Source organism: Hemitrygon akajei, chromosome 25 (genome assembly GCF_048418815.1).
Source record: "Hemitrygon akajei chromosome 25, sHemAka1.3, whole genome shotgun sequence".
Lineage (NCBI taxonomy): Eukaryota > Metazoa > Chordata > Chondrichthyes > Myliobatiformes > Dasyatidae > Hemitrygon > Hemitrygon akajei.
Genome location: NC_133148.1, coordinates 20,644,955 through 20,663,812, shown reverse-complemented (window position 1 = coordinate 20,663,812; position 18,858 = coordinate 20,644,955). Strand labels below are relative to the sequence as shown.

At 44.6% G+C, this 18,858-nt stretch overlaps 1 pseudogene; it reads right to left on the bottom strand.

The window, feature by feature from the left end:
• Positions 1–9,661, bottom strand: part of LOC140716248 (uncharacterized) — a 97,912-nt pseudogene extending 88,251 nt beyond the window's left edge.
• Positions 9,662–18,858: the final 9,197 nt, after the last annotated feature.

Here is an 18,858-nt window from a genome sequence, read left to right as displayed (position 1 = left end):
TACCACATCATTCGCAAAAAATCTGATTCCCTGGTGCTTGCTCCAGCAGAATTATCTCCCACACTACCTCCGTTATAAAATCTTCAATTAAATTATCCTTTAAATAACAAATATGCAGGAAACAGACTGGGTGTTAAAGATCAAGGTGATATATTCTTGATTTGTCAAGAATAAACTCTAATCAAGGACATAAACATCAGCAGAATGAACCCAGACCAGGACAATGCCCATGGTCAAATCCTGGATATCATCAGTGGCAATGACAGGAATCTCCACCTTCTGCAGTCACTCATCGACTCACCGGTGATTCTGCAGACTGGATGACCCTTCCCACACTCACAGCCGGTGAATGGTATCACCTCAGTGTCAACTTACTGATGACGCCACGGGCTGGATTGTTTGATGAATCCCTTCCCACACACAGGATAGATGAATGTTCATTCCGTAGTGTGAACTCGCTGATGATTCTTCAGGTGGGAAGACTGGGAGAATCCCTTCCCGCACTCCGAGCAGGTGAACGGCCTCTCCCCAGTGTGAACTCGCTGGTGTGTTTTTAGGTTGGATGACTGGGTAAATCCTTTCCCACACACAGAGCAGGTGAATGGCCTCTCTCCAGTGTGAACTCGCTGGTGTATCACCAGGATGTCTGACCGACTGAACCCCTTCCCACACTCAGAGCAGGTGAATGGCCATTTCCCAGTGTGAACGCGCTGGTGCGCCATCAATTTGTCAGACCTTGTGAAACACTTCCCGCACTCAAGGCAGGTAAATGGTTTCTCTCCAGTGTGAACTCGCTGGTGTATCACCAAGCTTCCCGACCGAATGAATGCCTTCCCACACTCCGAGCAGGTGAACAGCCTCTCCCCAGTGTGATCACGCTGGTGTGTTTTTAGGTTGGATGACTGTGTGAATCCTTTCCCACACACAGAGCACGTGAAGGGCTTCTCACCAGTGTGACTTCGGCGGTGAGTTTTTAGGTTGGATGACTGGGTGAATCCTTTCCCACACACCGAGCACGTGAATGGCTTCTCCCCGGTGTGAACTCGCTGGTGTATCACCAGACTATCTGAGCGAATGAATCCCTTCCCACACTCAGAGCAGATAAACGACTTCTCTCCAGTGTGAATTCGCTGGTGTTTTTGCAGGTCCGAACACTGAGTGAATCCCTTCCCACATTCAGAGCAGGTGAACGGCCTCTCACCAGTGTGGCTTCGGTGGTGAGTTTCCAGGTGGGAAGGAGAAATGAATCTCTTCCCACAGTCCTCACACTTCCACGGTTTCTCCCCAGAGTGACTGATCTGGTCTCTTGTCAGTGTGGATGCTTGACTGAAGTCCTGCTCACACTCAGAACACGTTGGCCATTTCTCTCCACTGTCAGTGGAACTTTCTGCTTCCACGTACAAAGTCTGCGGATGTTCAGAACCCAGCGGATTGAGTGACTCTTGCAGGCTGTGATCTGTTGTTTGGTTTGAGCTTCCTGTCAGTGAATCCTCCATTACTGACACCCTGTGAAATTAATTTAAATAGAGTGTGAGAGAGAAAGGCAAGTTCTGAAATTTAGACAACCATGTCCACCATCAGTGAAAAGTGATGCTAAAACTGGTGGATTATTATAATACACATACCACCAGGCTCTAGGGCAACTTCTACCCCCTTTCATAAGACTATTAAATAGCTCCCTGGACTCTGACCTCACCGTCTACCTGGTTGGTTACCTGCACTGCACTTTCGTCGCAGCTTACACTATATTACTGTTGTGTTACCTTGTTCTACCTCAATGCACCGTGTAATGAATTGATCTGTATATAGAAGGCAAGCTTTTCACTGTACCGCAGTATATTTAACAACAATAAACTGATAGCAACAACCTACAAGGCCGTGCCAGAAAGATTCTGAAGTCGAGAGTTCACCTTCTCATCAAGAGGTCCGTTCATGAGTACGATAACAACCAGGTAGAAGCTGTCCTGGAGACTGGTGGTGTGTGCTTTCTGGTTTTTGTATCTGCCCAAAGGAAGAGGGGACGAAAGGGAATGCCCGGGGTGGGTGGGGGCTTTGATTCTGCTGGCTGCTTTACCAAGGCAGTGAGAAGTGTAGACAGAGTCCGTGGAGGGGAGGCTGGTTTCTGTGATGTGCTGAGCTGTGTTCCCAGCTCTCTGCAGTGTCACTGCTATACCAAGGCAGTGAGAAGTGTAGACAGAGTCCATGGAGGGGAGGCTGGTTTCTGTGATGTGCTGAGCTGTGTTCACAGCTCTCTGCAGTGTCACTGCTTTACCAAGCCGTGATGCACGTGGACGGGATGCTTTCTTTGGTGCGTCTATCGACACTGGTGTGCATCAAAGGGACATGCTGAAGGTCTACCCTCCTAAGGAAGTATTGGGGAAACATGTTCTTGCTATCAAGGTAGTGCAATAAAGCTTTCCTACGTATGAAGAATTTGCTGTGGTGTGTTAGTCAGGGCATGACATGCAACAAAAAAAATTCAACAACTATAAAGAACAATATAAAAATAAATAAAAATAAAAAAGAGGAAAAGAGCTAATTGAGTTAGAGGTTAAAGTTTGAATATGGAATATAATGTGCATAAATAAATATATTAGCATGCACCAGCATTTTGCTTTACAATGTAACAACATTATAAAAAAATAGTTTGAGGTGTCTACAGTATACAGCAGTGACGGGGTGGGGTAATAGATAGAGTGGGGATAACTGGAATTGTTGATCAAATTAACTGCCAAGGCAAACTTTTCACTGCATCTTGGTACACATGACAGTAATAAACTTATACCAGTTCTCACCTGGTTCACTCATATCCTTAGGAGGAAGCAAGATTTCCTGCACGTCTGACCTTACTGTTCTTTCTCTCTTCTCACTACGTCTCGTTCTCCTATTCCTCCTCAATCTCTCGCCACGTATGAATTTACTTTCACAGCCACGCCCACCATCTGCCTACTCCCCCTGGCCTTTTGACACTGATCATCGCATCACTGATCAGGTATCATCTGATCGTTTCCCTGTTTCACTTTCCTCCCTCTATACAAGACTTCTCCCTGTGTATCCATCCTCGAATCACGCTGATGGGTCCACGGCTACTGATCTGTTAAATCACCCAGTCCAATCATCATTAACTATCATCATTGAACCCATCAAAATCATTCCCTCATCTCACTCTCCCACATGGTTGTTTATTTTTGGTTTCTGGGGTCTGTGCCAATTCACCTTTTCACCATTCAGTCCCAAATGTTGACCCCCATTAACATTTTATCCAAAGACCTGACACTTTGCAGTGTCTAAACCATAATGAACAAAACCCAGTATATTTCATTACCTGTAGGTCTGCAATCTTCACAGGATGATTCAAGGACTCACTGACCCAGATAACTTGGAGTGACCCGTGAGATTCTCCAGCCGTTCATTCACCCTGTTTGTCTTCCTCTCTCTAGCAGACTCCGCCAGAGCATCTCAAACCCATGTCACAGTGCAGCTCTCTCCCTGGGACTCCTCGTTTATTCCTTCACTCAGCTGCAGATCTCTGAAACAGAAGCTCCAGCTTTTCACTGATTTCCATTGGCCAATTAATGGAAACCAGCCAGTTAAACCCCAGGAGCCCAAACCCATCTGTTCTGTCCACCCCTGCTAGGGTGTACGGTGGCCTGGTTGGAACACACTGTCCTCGGTCATCAGCATTGTGAAGGACACAGGGATATGAAGCTGGGCCTCTCCTGAGCCTCCATGAATTATACAGGTCACTGAGGAGTCACAAACCCCGTTCCTTCCTTCACAGATGCTGACTTACTTCTAATTTTTTTCTAGCATTTGCTGTTTCTGTTCCACTGACCAGGTTGATCTGTGGTCTCCAGAACAGAATGCTAAACGTGTCTCTAAGGTTTTACCTTTTTTAATTCACTTATTGAGATTCTACATGGAATAGACCCTTCTGACACACCTCCCAGCAATCCCCTAATTTAATCCTAGCTTAATCACGGGACAATTTAACAATGACTAATTAACCTATCAACCAGTACATCTTATGGACTGTGGGAGGAAACCGATGTGGTCGCAGAGAGAACACACAAACTCCTTACAGCAGCAGGAATTGAACCCGGGTGGCTGGTGCTGCAAAGCGTTGTGATAACCGCTACGCTATTGTTTCGCGCCACACTCAGCATTTCCGTTCATCCCATCCATTTCAAAACTGTGGAAGGAGGGAATCGCACAACAGGGGACAGGTGTGCCATCAAATATCAGAGACTTGTAGGAAGAAGCAGCACAGAGAGTGGTGGACTCACCCAGTAGGTCACGGGCTCATCCCATGACAGGTATGCCGTGGTTCTGCCAGCTGTGCCACTCCGTACTCCTGTTTCTACAGCACGTTGGTAGCAAGATCTGGAATGGTAGACACACGCATGGTAGCTCACTGGGGTTTCTCAATAGAAATACCTGCCAACAACACTGTTCAGTTCAATGTCCTCACTAAAAATGAACGTTCTCTCAATGCCGTACAGGAGGTTTAACCATGTGCGGGTCATTGGAGCTAGGCAGAAGAACAGTCTGCACAGACTGGATGGGCCATAGGTCCTGTTTCTGTGGTGTAGTACACCATGACGAAGACATAGAAACATAGAAAACCTACAGCACAATACAGGCTCTTCGGCCCACAAAGTTGTGCCAAACGTGTCCCTACCTTAGAAATTACTAGACTTGCCCATAGCCCTCTATTTTTTAAGCTCCATGTACCTATCCAAAAGTCTCTTAAAAGACCCTATCGTATCTGCCTCCACCACCGTTGCCGGAAGCCCATTCCAAGCACTCACCACTCTCCGTGGAAAAAAACTTACCCTTGACATCTCCTCTGTACCTACTCCCCAGCAACTTAAACCAGCAACCATTTCAGCCCTGCGAAAAAGCCTCAGACTATCCAAAAGATCAATGCCTCTCATCATCTTATACACCTTTATCAGGTCACCTCTCATCCTCTGCCGCTCCAAGGAGAAAAGACCGAGTTCACTCAACCTGTTTTCATAAGGCGTGCTCCCCAATCCAGGCAACATCCTTGTAAATCTCCTCTGCACCCTTTCTATGGTTTCCACATCCTTCCTGTAGTGAAGCAACTAGAACTGAGCACAGTACTCCAGTGGGGTCTGACCAGGGTCCTATATAGCTATATTACCTCTCGGCTCCTAAACTCAATCCCACGGTTGATGAAGGCCAATGCACTGTATGCCTTCTTAACCATAGAGTCAACGTGCGCAGTAGCTTTAAGTTTCCTATAGACTCAGACCCCAAGATCCCTCTGATCCTCCACACTGCCAAGAGTCTTGCCATTAAACTATATTCTGCCATCGTATTTGGCCTACCAAAATGAACCACTTCACACTTATCTGGGTTGAACTCCAACTGCCACTGATTAGCCCAGTTTTGCATCCTATCAATGTCCCGCTGTAAGCTCTGACAGCCCTCTACACTATCCACAACACCTCCAACCTTTGTGTCATCAGCAAACTTACTAACCCATCCCTCCACTTCCTCATCCAGGTCATTTATAAAAATCACAAAGAGTAAGGGTCCCAGAACAGATCCCTGAGGCACACCACTGGTCACCGACCTCCATGCAGAATGTGACCCGTCTACAACCACTCTTTGCCTTCTGTGGGCAAGCCAGTTCTGGATCCACAAAGCAATGTCCTCTTGGATCCCATGCCTCCTTACTTTCTCAATAAGCCTTGCATGGGGTACCTTATCAAATACCTCGCTGAAATCCATATACACTACATCTACTGCTTGTCCTTCATCAATGTGTTTAGTCACATCCTCAGAAAATTCAATCAGGCTAGTAAGGCTTGGCCTGCCTTTGACACTCTCCAAATGTTCATAAATCCTGCCTCTCAGGATCTTCTCCATCAACTTACCAGCCACTGAAGTAAGTCTCACTGGTCTATAATTTCCTGGGCTATCTCTACTCCTTTTCTTGAATAAAGTAACAACATCCGCAACCCTCCGGAACCTCTCCCGTCCCCATTGATGATGCAAAGATCATTGCCAGAGGTTCAGCAATCTCCTCCCTCGCCTCACACAGGAGCCTGGAGTACATCTCATCTAGTCCCGGTGACTTATCCAACTTGATGCTTTCCAAAAGCTCCAGTACATCCTCTTTCTTAATATCTACGTGCTCAAGCTTTCCAGTCTGCTGCAAGTCATCCCTACAATTGCCAAGATCCTTTTCCATTGTAAATACTGAAGTAAAGTGTTCATTAAGTACCTCTGCTATTTCCTCTGGTTCCATACACACTTTCCCACCGTCACATTTGATAAGTCCTATTCTTTCACGTCTTATCCTCTTGCTCTTCACATACTTGTAGAATGCCTTGGGGTTTTCCTTAATTCTGCCCACCAAGGCTCATGGCCCTTTCTGGCTCTCCTAATTTTCTTCTTAAGCTCCTTCCTGTTAGCCTTATAATCTAGATCTCTAACATTACCTAGCTCTCTGAACCTTTTGTAAGCTTTTCTTCTTGACTAGATTTATTACAGCCTTTGTACACCACGATTCCTGTACCCTACCATAACTTCCCTGTCTCATTGGAACGTACCTACGCAGAACTCCACACAAATATCCCCTGAACATTTGCCACATTTCTTCGGTACTTTTCCCTGAGAACATCTGTTCCCCATTTAAGCTTTCAATTTCCTGCCTGATAGCCTCATAATTCCCCTTACTTCAATTAGACACTTTTCTAACTTGTCTGTTCCTATCCCTCTCCAATGCAATTGTAAAGGAGATAGAATTATGATCATTATCTCCAAAATGCTCTCCCACTGAGAGATCTGACACCTGACCAGGTTCATTTCCCAATACCAAATCAAGCACAGCCTCTCCTCTTGTAGACTTATCTACATATTGTGTCAAGAAACCTTCCTGAACACACTTAATAAACTCCACCCCATCTAAACCCCTTGCTCTAGGGAGACGCCAGTCAATACTTGGGAAATTAAAATCTCCCATCACGCCAACTCTGTTATTATTACACCTTTCCAGGATCTGTTTCCCTATCTGCTCCTCGATATCCCTGTTACTATTGGGCGGCCTATATAAAAAGGGGTATTATGGGAAGCAAGAGAAGAAATTGCTAGGGCCTTGTCAGAGATTTTTGTATCACCATTAGCCACACACAAGTGAGGGTAGATAACTTTGTGCTTTTATTTAAAACATAAAACTCTATAAAACCCTGGTTATACCTCACTTGCAATATTTTATTCAGTTCTGGTCACATCATTAGAGGAAGGAGATTTACTAGCATGCTGCCTTATGAGGATAGGTTAAGGGTGCAGAAAATATACAGAAGGTTGTGGCCAGGACTAGAGGATTTGACTTTAAAGGAGAGTCTACACAGTCTGGGACTCAAGCAGTAGTAAATTAAGGCAACTGGACTTACTGTGTTGTCTAGAAGATGCTTTGCCACTCTCCAAGAGGCTTCTTCGATTCTAATCCATGGTGGGTAGTTTTCCAGTTTATAAACTCCGTGAGTTGTTTAAAACTTGTAGCAATCACGTGAGGGTCATTAAGAGTCGTAGAGGTAATGAGAGGGTCATTAGTCTTTGCATGAATGGTAGTGTGAACTGTTGTGAAGATGCCAGTTTAGAGATGTTAGGACTACATTGTATGTAACTGATAGGTGGTGTCGTACCCACATTCCCTCTGTTCTTGACCTGAGGTGTTAGCCCTCCTATGTTGTTCTTATTATGCTTGTGGAGTGGTTCCAAAATGAAGTGTGTACATTTTGGACAGGGAGGACAGGTTTGAAAGAGGGGTGAAAGAAGCCATCTTTGTCAAACTGAAAAACCCATCCTAGGCAGAGGGGGTACCTATCAGCTACTCACAATACAGTCCTAACATCTTTACCCCAACTTCTCCACAACAGTTCACAGCTCTGTTCATGCAAATATAAGACTAATGACCCTCTCATTACCTCTATCGGCTCTTATCAGGTGATTGCTATACCTTTAAACAACTCACAGAGTTTATAAGCTGGAAAATGACCCACCACGGATCAGAACTGAAGAAGCCTCTCAGATGAGTGGTGAAATGTCTTCCACAATCCCGTTGCCTTGATTTACTACTGCTTGATACACAATGACCTGGATACCGGAGAACCTTCATAGACATAGTCTGGAACAGTTTTCTCTGGAATGACGGCAGCAGAGGGGTGACCTTATGGAATTTATAAAGCTGCAAGGGGTGGAGACAAGGTGTATATTCAGAGTAGTAGAGACCAAAACTAAAAAAGCACTGGCTCAATGTGAGAGAAGAAAAAAATAGTAACTGGTTTATTATTGTCACATTAAGGCACAGTGAAAATCTTGTCTATTCCATAACAGCAAGAAATGTCTTTTATTAATACTGAGAGGGGAGAACATATGGAATGAACTGCCAGAGGCAATAGTGGAGCTGGGGGTGGGGTGGGTTACAATTATATTACGAGGACATCGGGATAGGTTCACAGATAGCTGAGGTTCGAGTGATATGGGTCAAGTGCCTTTAGCTCACGTGGGTGGCTGGCATTGATGAGTTGGGCCAAAGGGCCTGTTTCATGCTGTTTAACTCTCTGACACAAGCTGGGCTGCAATAGTTTAACTGCACACAAGTGGGACTCAGAAGGAGCATTTTGACCCACTTCCAAGTACCACATTTGACAGGGGTATTATGGATGTAGATTTATTGACCCTGCTGACTTGGACATCAGTTATTCAAAGACACAACTGAAGATATTCTTCAAAGAGCAGATTAATGTTAAAGAATATTTAATGCAGCTGTTCAAATTGATGATGGGGTGTCATGTAATTTCAAGGTAAACTGTTTCCATTGGAAGAGAATTATTCAACATGGGTTGTAACTGGGAGTTTGACAGATCGTCTTGCTCTCACTCAATTTGTACAACTTGTGTTTTCCTGCAATTGGTGCTTAACTGATGCATTGTGCCTGTGACGTTGCTGCACTCGTCCCCTTATCAACTAGACTTGGACCCAGAATCAGGTTTACTATCACCGGCATATGTCGTAAAGTTAACAAAATGCACGACAGCAGTACAATGAAATACATGGTAAATAAATACATTAAAAAAACTATGTTATATATATTGTAATTCAGTTAAGTAGTGCAAAAAGAAGCCCAAGATTAAAAAAAAGTAGTGCGGCAGTATTCACGGGTTCAATGTCCATTTAGAAATCGACTGGCAGAGGGGAAGAAGCTGTTCCTGGATCGCTGAGTGTGAGGCTTCACTCCTTCCTGACAGTGACAATGAGGAGAGGGTTAGATCTTGCGACCTCTGCGGAGTCTGGACAGTTCCCCGGCTGTATGCCATGACTACCTTTTTACCCATAACCCCAGATGAGTGAGAAACCAATATATCACGGTTCGAGCAACACCGTTCCGATGGACACAGTGAATTCTGGGCTGGCCTGGCGGCGCATTCCATTAAGAAACCAGAAAATCGCCGGGTTTCGGGACCGGGGGAGAACCGGGACTGTGGAAGTCCGCGAAGTTTCTGAAGCTCGCACCGCTTCTCCCTTAGCAGAAGGAGGAAGTGCTGATTAAAGACGCATCGACGACCCGCTCCTACCTGCTGCCGACTCTCCAGCGTCTGCTCTTCACTGGCCGCATGCGAGTATTTCCGATACGACTTCCGGTCTTCGGCGCCAGCGCACTAGGGTTCTTTCCCCCCTTTATAGCGGTTTCTGGGGCGCATAGGTCTCTGGGTATGGATGATGCCATGGGAATTATCTGAGCTTTTCCACGGTGGCTAAAAGCTAGAAAATTGTTCACGGAGTTAAATATAAAAGTGATGGAGGACAACTGTGGTCAAGCCTTCCAGCTCAAAATCATCAGAAGTGATTAAGGTAGTGGCACATAATTTTATCTGTAAGATGGGGGAATTCAGGTATGTGGAGAAATGGAACAGAAAGAAGTTGGGGCCAGTCAAAATCAGTCTGAATGAGGATCCTGGTGGACCACTCCTGCTCTTATTCTACAGCTTTCTACAGATATAAAGTGGAGAGCATTCCAACTGGTTGCATCACCGGATTGGGGGAAAAACTATTATAAATTCAGCCAGCTTAATCATGAGCACTAGACTCCCCACCACGGAGGATATCTTCAAAAGGCAGTGTCTCAGATTAGTGTCGTCTATCATGAAGGACCCCATCACCCACTACATACAGTACTATCTTCTCATTGCTTCTATTAAGGAGGAGTCCCCTCGGGTGCTCCAGTTTTCTCCCACAGTTGGTTAATTGGTCACTTCAAATTGTCCTGTGATTAAATCAGGGGATTGCTAAGTGGCAGTGCTTGAGGGTTGGAAGGAAGGACATACTCCGTGCAATATCTCAATAAATGAATAGATTCCTGAACAGACAACAAACCAACCCATGAAATTTACCCCGCTATTTTGCTTTCTTTTTCTATCACTTACTTAATTTATTATATTTATATTTTTATGTATTGCACTGCTGCTGCAAACAACAATTTTCACAAGATACTGTATGTCAGTGATATTAAACATGATTCTCGTTCGATTCTGGTGTGACTACATTTGTGGCGCTGTGTACCGCTGAAATCTCATTCACCGTGGCGTACACTTTAAAACAGTCTGTGTCGGCAACAGACGATAGGTGCAGGAGTAGGCCGTTCGGCCCTTCAAGCCAGCACCGCCACTCACTGTGATCATGGCTGATCATCCACAATCAGTAGCCCGTTCCTGCCCTCTCCCCATATCCCTTGACTCCGCTATCTTTAAGAGCTCTATCTAACTCTTTCTTGAAATCATCCAGAGACTTGGCCTCCACTGCCTTGAGACATCCAACCTTAGAATCAGAACGGATACTCCTGAGGCCAGGGAACAGATCTCGTTAAATGGTACAGCAGGCCTCAGGAGCCGAAAGGGCAACGCCTTATATTTCTTGTTCTTATAAGTTCGTCTAACTGTTGTAAGGTTCTAAACAATCGAATTATCGGTTCAAGCCCCACGAGTGCCATCTTTTCTGCTCTGTTTGTAGACTTTTTACATCTTTCTTGCATCTAACCTACCCACCATGTTTTGTGCCAAACTTAGACATAATACTTCAGCTTCTTCCACCAAGTCCTGGTATATAAATTGTAAACAGCAATAGCTCCGTCGCCCCCTACTGGTGATAATTTGTCAGCCTGAAAATAACTTGAATTTAACTCTTGGGTTGACACAGAATCTCCAAGAATTTTGACATTTATTTCTGTCATTCCTATCACCTTTCTTTACCTGGATCCATCTATTATTTGTCATGCTTCCCCCTCACCTCTTTATTTACTTATCTAGTTACAGCATGGGATAGACACAGCAATCTGAGCCTAATCACTGGACAATTTTATAATAATCAATTAACCTAGCAACTGGCACATCTGTGGGAGGAAACCAGAGCACCCAGAGGAAAGCCACGCAGTCACGTACAAAATCCTTACAGGCAGTGGTGGGAATTGAACCTGGGACATCGCTACTGTAAAGTGTTGTGCTGACCACTAAGCTACTGTGCCACTGTTTTTGTGGAGAGGGTGTTTCCAATAGTGGGAGGGTCTAGGACCAGAGAGCACAGCCTCAGAATAGAAGGACATACCAAGCAACACACACACAAAATGCTGGAGGAACTCAGCAGGTCAGGCAGTGTCTATGGAAATGAATGAGCAGTTGAAATTTCGGGCTGAGACCCTTCATCGGGACCTTTGGAATAGAGATTAGGAGAAATTTCTTCAGCCTGAAGGCATCATTGCCACAGACAGCTATGGAAGCTAAGTCATCAGGTATGCTTAAAATGTTCAAAGTAAGTTAATTATCAAAGTTCGAAAATGTCACCATAGCTACCTGGAGATTGATTTTCTTGTGAGCATACACAGTAGATAGAAAAAAAATGCAATGAAGACTGACAAACAACCAATGTGCAAAAGAAGACAAGGTGTGCAATACAAAACACATAATAATAATAAATTAAACTATATTGAGAACATGTGCTGTAGAGGCCTTGAAAGTGAGTTGTGGAAGGGACAGAGGTGAATAGGCTCTTGATGAATAAGGACATCATAAGTTAAGGGGAGAAAGGAGGGGAGTGGGGTTGAGAGGGAATTTAAATCAGCCACTATGGAATGGTGGAGAAGTCTCAATAGGCCGAATTGCATCATTCTGTTCCTATGTCTTGTGGTCTTTTATTGGCTATCACCCCACTGACTTTCAGTCCAGATGAAGAGCCTTGTGACAAACTTTGACTGTCCACAGATGCTGCCTAACCTGGGTTCTTCCTGCAGCTTTTGTTCCGGCGCACGCGCGCACACACACACACACACACACACACACACACACACACACACACACACACACACACTCTCTCTCTCTCTCTCTCTCTCTCTCTCTCTCTCTCTCTCTCTCTCTCTCTCTCTCTCTCTCTCGCTCTCTCTCTCGTCTGTGAGTCTCACTACTTTGTTGGCACAATGAGCTATTGAAACTTTCCCCTGAGTCACACTGTGCAAACATTTGTCCCACCAAAACTATCAGGTCTTGGTCAGATTAAATTTCTATTCACAAAATCTTCCTAGGGCCATCAGACTGGGTGCTGGGATCTGGAGCATTAAAAAAAAATTGAACTGCAAGAGGTCGAAAAGCATTCATGGTTTAAACTCCTTTAAATTCCACGTCAATAAAATTGTCAGAATTTAGCCAAGAAACCAAGACAATGAAATTCTCAACGATTAATACTAGCTCTTACTCTAACCTGTAACTCAAACGTTCATATCCTAACCTGAGGATCTCGGCTCCGGTGCTGAGGGAGGAAATCTCATTAGAGATGGACCTTCGGGGAGAATCTTCAAACAGAGGCTCGGTTGTTTTTTCAGGTATACAAGTGTGACTGGATAATCCATACTGTATTCTATAATATTTAATGTATGCACTTCACTTTAGTTATCTAAGTGTAATTCATTTGTAGATTTAATTCGTACCTTCCTAAGGTATTGTGTGTTGTGTGTACTACCTTGCTTTAAACCATGGTCCAGAGAACCGTTGTCTCATTTGACAGTATACATCTATAGAGTTAAATGACAATAAACTTGGCTTTTCTTGTAAGACTGAGGAAGGACAGCCAGGTGATAGATCAAAATTGCAGTCAGTGTGATGACTTAAAGTGCAACATGGGGGCAAAGTCGTAAAGGGTGATGAATGCAGGATTGAAGGTGTTGTACAAACGTTTGTATTTGATTGTACACCATATATGATAGAAAGTAGATGACCTTGTAGAGCAGTTAGAGATTAGCAGGTATGGTATTGTGGGCATTGCTGAGACATGGCTGAAAGAAGGTCATAGTGAGGAGTTAAACATCCAAGGATAGCATCATATCAAAAGGACAGGCAGGTACACAGAGGGGGTAGGTGGCTCTGTTGGTGAAAGATGAAATCAAATCCTTAGAAAGAGGTGACATAGGATCGGAAGATTTAGATTTCTTGTGATAGAGTTAAGAAACTGTAGGGGTAAAAAGACCACCAACAGGGATGACAGCAGAGCAACAATGGCCTCTGCTTCTGAGGGCAAGTCGGAAGGCGCAGGATAGATACTATACACCCCAAAGATGCAGACGGATGAGCAAACTGTGGCTGACAAAGGAAATCAAAGACAGCATAAAAGCGAAAGAGAATTCATACAATATAGCAAAATTTCGTGGGAAGTTAGAAGATTGGGAAGCTTTTAAGAATCAACAGGAGGTAACTAAAAAAGCCATAAAGACAGAAAAGATGAAACGTGAATAAAAGCCAATAATATGAAAGAGGATACCAAAAGTTTTTTTTTTCAGATACAGTATATAAAGTGTAAAAGATGTGAGAGTGGATATTAGACTGCTGGAAAATGATGCTGGAGAGATAGAAATGGCAGATAAACTTCACAGTATTTGGCATGAGTCTTCGCTGTAGAAGACATGAGTAGTATGCCAGAAATTCGAGAGTTTAAGGGGTAAAAGAGATTGTGGTTGTTATTGTTAAGGAGAAGGTGCTTGGGTAGCTGAAAGGTCTGAAGATATATGATAACCTGAACCAGGTGGACTACACCCCATGGCTCTGACAAAAGTAGCTGACGTGATTGTGGAGGAAATGGTAATGATCCTTCAAGAACCACTAGATTCTGGAGTGGTTCCGGAGGAATGGAAAACCTAAAATCTCACTCAACTCTTTCAGAAGGGAGGGAAGCAGAAGAAAGGAAGTTATAGGCCAGCTAGCCTGATTTCAGTGGTTGGTAAGATTTTGGAGCCCATTATTAAGGATTAGGTTTCGGGGTAGATTAGGTAGTGGTGTTTAGTAGTATTGCGACCACTTCTTTTCATGTTATATGCCACTGATTCAGATGATGGAACTGATGGCTTTCTGGACAAGTTTCAGGTGGTACAAAGGTAGGTGGAGGGGCAGGTAGTGCTGAGGAAGCAGGGAGACTGCAGAAGGACTTGGACAGATTGGGGAAGAAGTGGCAGATGAAATACAGTGTATGGTCATGCACTTTAGTAAACGGAATAAAGGCATGTACTGTTTTCTAAGCGGGGGAGAAAATTCAAAAATTAGAGGTGCAAAGAGACTTTGCAAAGGATCCCTTTGCAGGATCCCCCAAAAGGTTAACCTGCAGGTTGAGTCGGTGGTGAGGAAGGCAAATGCGATGTTAGCATTCAAAAGCAGCTCACTCTGCCATCCAACTTCATTACAGCAGTCAGCTCCTGACGGGGAGATGCTGTTCACTGCTCCAATTGTGGGGAGGGGCTGAATTGGTTATTCAACTTGAGAGAACGTGAGCAACTTCACACCAGGGAAAGGCTGTTCCACTGTTCTGAGCGTGGGTCACACCACAATGGAGAGAAGCCCTTCACCTGCTCTGTGTGGGAAGGGATCAAAGTGGAAGTAAATTTATTACCAAAGTACGCATATAGCACCCTGAGGTGCATTTTCTTGAGGGATTTACTGGACGCTAAAGAAATACAATGGAATTTATACTGGCAAACAACCAATGTGCAAAAGAAATCATGCAGATAAAAAATATAATACAGAGAACATGAGCTGTAAAGCCCTTGAAAGTGAGTCTGCAGGTTGTGGAATCAATTCACTGTTGAGGGTGAGTGAAGTTATCCATGCTGGTTCAGGAGCCTGACGGTTGAGGAGTAATAACTGTTCCTGAACCTGGTGGAGTGGGAACTAAGGTTCCTGTACCTCCTACTCGATGGTAGTAGCAAGAAGAGAGCATGGCCTGGATGGTGGGGGTCCATGATTAGGGGGTGCGGCTTTTCAGTAGCAGCACCCCTTGTAGCTGAATGGTGAGGAGAACTTAACATTGTGATGGACTGAGCTGTTATCTACCAGTTTCCTGGGATTCAGCCCCTCATCCCAGCTGGTGACTCACCAAGGAACACTCAGTGGAGGCTTGCCGCTGATCTGCTCTGATATGGGAATGAAATTAATCAATGATACAGTCTGAGAAGACAACTGGCAAATATTCAGCAGAGGGCGCATTTGCCCGCTCTGAGTGTAGGGAGCAACTCGCGCCGGCACCCAGTCTGAGAGACCAGGGAATTCACAAAGGCCGGAGGCCTGCCAGCTGTTCCAAGTATGGGAAAGGACTCACCACTCAGTCTGCAAACACACCAGGAGGAGACTAATCACTTGCTCTGTGGAAGGGGATGTCGTCACTCAAGATGCCCGGTGGCACACTAGCCCCCTTCACACCGTGGAGGAACGGTTCAGCTACTCCAAGTGTGGGATGGATTCACTAGACTGTAAGACATTGGGGCAGAATTAGGCCGTTCTGCACATCGAGTCTGCTCCACCATTCCATCATGGCTAATCTATTTGTCCTCTAATCCCGTAACTTTTAATGGTTCTAGTAATCTTCCAGTTAAATATACCCATTTCTATTCCGTTCTCCACCCTGTAGACACATAGTGAATTTACTCGGGGTGCCGGAGGTGCAGTGGGGGAAGGCCATTCGGCTGTTCTGAGTGCAGGAAGAAACACGGGAAATTATCAGACCTGCTGGTATATCAGCAAGTACACATTGGGAAGAGGATATATTCCTAGTCAGAATGTGAAAGAAAATTCAGTCAATCCTCCCACCCACTCAGTCCACACTGCCGCATGTTGAATATATTGTTATAGAGCGATCACTTGAGTTGAGGATGATGTTCCAAAAGAGGTTGTCTTTAGTTGGGTGACTGTAGAGGTTCATCTGGGATCCATATTTTCTGGTGCAGCGTGGACTAGAGAAAGTGGTGGGTGGGGTCAGTGGCTGGGTCTTTTTGTTGTACAGAATCAGGTTTAATATCACCGGCATATGTTGTGAAATGTGTTGTTTTCTGGCAGCAGTACATTGCAATGCATAGTAGTAAAAACTATAAATTACAAAAGTAGTATGTATTAAAAATAAACAAATAGTGTAAAAAGAGAGGGTAAAATACTGAGGGAGTGTTCTTGGGTTCATTGTCCGTTCAGAAATCTGATGGTGAAGAGGAAGAAGCTGTTCCTGAGATACTGAATTGTGGCTTCAGGCTCCTGTACCTCCTCCACAAAGGTTGCAATGAGAAAAGGGCAATTCCTGGGAGAAGGAGTCCCCAGTGATGGATGCTGTCTTCTTGAGGCATTGCTTTTGAAGTTGTTCTGGATGACCCTCCACCTAGGATTGATTGTGTGTGTGTGTGTGTGTGTGTGTGTGTGTGTGTGTGTGTGTGTGTGTGTGTGTGTGTGTGTGTGTGTGTGTGTGTGTGTGTGTGTGTGTGTGTGTGTGTGTGTGTGTGTGTGTGTGTGTGTGTGTGTGAGAGAGAGAGAGAGTGTGAGTCAGCCAGACCAAAGGAAACTAGAAGAAAGACTCCGCAAAATGCCAAGATAAAGGCTTTGAGACTGCAGGTGCCGGAAATCTGGAGCAAAACACACAACATGCTGGGGGAGCTCAGCAGGTAAGGCAGACTATGGAGGGAAATGGTTAGAACATAAGAAATAGGAGCAGGAGTAGGCCATCCAGCCCATCGAGCCTGCCCCACCATTCAATAAGATCATGGCTGATCTGTCCGTAAACTCAGCTCCATCTACCTGTCTTTTCTCCATAACCCTTAGTTCCCTCACTATGTAAAAACCTATCTAACTATTTCTTAAATACATTCAGTGAGGAAGCCTCAACTGCTTCCCTGGGCAGAGAATTCCACAGATCCATCACTGCCTGGGAAAAACAGTTTCTCCTCATCTCTGTCCTAAATCTTCTCCCCTGAATCTTGAGGCAATATCCCCTAGTTCTAGTCTCACCTACCAATGGAAACAACTTTCTTACTTCTCTCTTATCTATCCCTTTCAAAATTTTGTATGTTTCTATAAGATCCCCTCTCATGCTTCTGAACTCCAGAGAGTATAGTCCCAGGCGACTCAATCTCTCCTTATACGTTAACTCCTTCATCCCTGGAATCAACCTGGTGAACCTCCTCTGCACTGCCTCCAAAGCCAGTATATCCTTCCTCAAGTATGGAGACCAGAACTGCACACAGTACTCCAGATGCATCCTCACCAGTACCCTGTATAGTTGCAGCATGACCTCCCGCTTTTGAATTCAATCCCTCTAGCAATGAAGGCAAATAGAATAACCTGTTGTACCTGCAAGCCAAATTTTTGCGATTTATGAACAAGCACTCCCAAGTCCCTCTGCACAACAGCATGCTGCAATCTTTCACCATTTAAATAATAATCTGCTCTTCTATTATTCCTCCCAAAGTGGATGATCTCACATTTACCAACATTGTATTCCATCTGCCAGACCTTGGCCCACTCACTTAACCTATCTATATCCCTCTGCAGACTCTCCACATCCTCTGTATGATTTGCTTTTCCACTCAGTTTAATGTCATCAGCAAATTTTGCTACACTACTCTCAGTTCCCTCTTCCAAATCATCAATGTAAATGGTAAACAGCTGCAGGACCAGCACTGACCCCTGCGGCACCCCACTCACCACTGACTGCCAACCGGAGAAACACCCATTTATACCAACTCTCTGCCTTCTATCAGTTAACCAATCCACTATCCACGCCAATACACTTCCTCCAACTCCATGCATCCATATCTTATTTATAAGTTTCTTGTGCGGCACCTTATCGAACGCCTTCTGGAAATCCAAGTATACGACATCCACCTGTTCCCCTCCATCCACTGCACTCATTATGTCCTCTGTTACGTACCCGTGACACGTGACAGTGGTGTACTTGTCACGTGACTGGGGTTGAAGCTATACTGGACTTGAGGTAATGGTCTTGTGATGGTGGAGTGATGTCATTTTCCCGCCAGTAGAGGTCATGTGACAGGTTTTTTTTCAGGGTATGAAAGGAGGACCCCTCCCTGTGAGGAGGGGCAGTTCATGGCTGGATTTGCCACGTTGACTTCATGCCACTGCGTGATTTAATGTTATGATGCAGTTTAGTTGAAAGATGAAGTTTTATCTAATGCCTAAAGTTTAAAAGGTCATTGCCAGCAGTTTCTTTATAATACTGCCAGTTAAAAATCAGTGGAGAGTGAAGATCGGAGTTCGGGAGTTAAAAGATCGAGGAAAATCGATTTCGACGGTGAAACAGGTTCGACCTTGTTTGATCCTCATTCGGAAGGAATTCGTTGACTGTCCCCATGTTAATCCCTGTGAATAGCAGAAAGGATTGGGAACAGTTTTGTAAAGGAAAGGTCAGTGCCTTTAAGCCGTTACATTTCATCTTCGTAAAGTTCTTAGTGGGAAAAGTAGTTCGACTGGGAATTGCAGCAAGACGACGTGAAAGAGAATTTAAATTGTCTTAAAAAGTCTC